Source organism: Vulpes lagopus, chromosome 6 (assembly GCF_018345385.1).
Source record: "Vulpes lagopus strain Blue_001 chromosome 6, ASM1834538v1, whole genome shotgun sequence".
Taxonomy (NCBI): domain Eukaryota; kingdom Metazoa; phylum Chordata; class Mammalia; order Carnivora; family Canidae; genus Vulpes; species Vulpes lagopus.
In genome coordinates, this window is record NC_054829.1 from 38,034,758 (window position 1) to 38,037,048 (window position 2,291).

The window sequence follows — 2,291 nt, forward strand, 5'->3', positions numbered from 1 at the left end:
TTCTAGCTACATCCCAGAAAATCTTATGTGGTATATTTTCATTTTTATTTAGTTCAAAATAGTTCCTAAATGTCTCTTGTAATTTCTACATTGACCTATGAATTGTTTAAAAGTACTGTATTTAACTTCCAAGTATTTGGGAGTTTTGAAATATTTTTTTGTTAGTATCTAATTTAATTCTATTGGGATCATTCAGAATATGATTTCTATTCGTTTAAATTTGACACTTATGTGAACTCACATATAGTCCACCTTTGTAAACAAAATATGTGTACTTAAAAAGAATGTGTGTTTGACAGTTGTTGTGTGAAGTATGGTTGTCTATAAAATACCAGGTAGGCCAAGGTAGTGGATCATTTTTATCAATTGCTGAGAAAGGGCTATTAAAAACTGTGACTGTGGGGCACCTGGGTGGCTCAGTTGGTTAAGTGTGTGCCTTCAGCTCAGGTCATGATCCCAGAGTCCTGGGATTGTCCCACATTGAGCTCCTTGCTCAGCGGGGAGCCTGCTTCTCCCTCTCCTCCCCACTTGTGCCCTCTTTTGCTATCTCTCTCTCTCACACAAATAAATAAATAAAAACTTTTTTAAAAAACCATAATTGTATTTTTGTTTTTCCCTTTAATTTTGTCTCTTTTTGTTTCACATATTTTGAAACATTGTCATTAAGTTTATATGCATTGTGATTGTTATATCTTCCAGATGAATTGAAACTATTATTATGAAATCTCTCCCTTTATCTCTACTAATATTCTTTCTTAACTTCTATTTTATATTATACTAACATAGCTCCTCTAGCCTTCTTATTATTCCATAATATATTTTTTCTATCCATTTATTTTCAGCTCATTTGTGTCTTTATATTTAAAGCATATCTCTCGCAGATAGCAGATGGTTGGCTTTTTCTTTTTTTTTTTAATTTTTTTTCTTTATTTATTTATGATAGTCACACACAGAGAGAGAGAGGCAGAGACACAGGCAGAGGGAGAAGCAGGCTCCATGCACCGGGAGCCCGACGTGGGATTCGATCCCGGCTCTCCAGGATCGTGCCCTGGGCCAAAGGCAGGCGCCAAACCACTGCGCCACCCAGGGATCCCCGGCTTTTTCTTTTAAATTCATTGTAATAATCTCTGTACATACCCCCTTTCAAAGTTCCACATTAAAAAAATAAAAAATTGAAAAAATTGAAAAGTTCCAAATTACATTTTGGCTTTTGTCTCAGAATGACTCCTACCTTAATTGCAAGGGAAGCTGAGAAATGTGGATTTTAGGGGAGAATGTTACTCAGGGTTTTATTACTAAGGAAAGAGAGGTGACTGGATATTGAGAAGCAATTAAATATATATTATAGTATCTTCCTGGATATATTCCTTCTATGGTCAAGTACTTTCTCAAGAGTAATTTCCAGGATTGTCCTTGAGCAATAAACTTTCTGAGGCTTTTTAGGTCTGGTAACATCTTTATTTTCCTCTTTCATTTATTTTTAAAAATTAAATTTATTTTTCTAAAGATAACATATTACCATGAGCACACACACACAGATACACACACATGCACACACACACAAAGGTAAACAGTGAAGATTCTCCTTATCCCTGTCTCCTCTATGTTTCCTACAGTCTTCATTTGTAAACATTGTTATTTGTTTTTTTTTCTATTCTTCTAAGGTTTTTATGCATAAAAAGAGAATAAGGCCATTCTTATTTTCCCTTGTTTCACACTTAAGACACATTATAAGATACATTATATTGTACCTTTCTTTTCCCACTTAATTTATATCAAAGATCTTTGATTTTGCATTTATATAAAAGTTGGACTAGATATAACCATTTTTAAAAAGATTTTATTTATTTATTCATGAGAGACATAGAGAAGCAGAGACATATGCAGAGGGAGAGGCAGGCTCCTTGCAGGGAGCCTGATGTGGGACTTGATCCTGGGACTTCAGGATCATGACCTGAGCCAAAGGCAGATGCTCAACCACTGAGCCACCCAGGCACCCCATAGATACAATCATTTTTAGGAATAATTTTTTAAAACTATTTGTATAAGGGAGTTGAGGTGAAGGAAATATTTAGGGGCCAGCTAACCTGCCTGTACTTCTCAACTGCTCAACAGACCCAAATGTTTCCCTTCCTTTTCCCATCAACATGTTGCCACCACCATGAGGGTGAGATAAAGGGACATACCTAAAAACTTGCCAACAACATTAGCTCCCAAAAATGCATCATGTGATGGCTCATTTTATGTGCTTACATAATAGGGCCACAGAGTGCCCAATTTTCTGGGTGTTT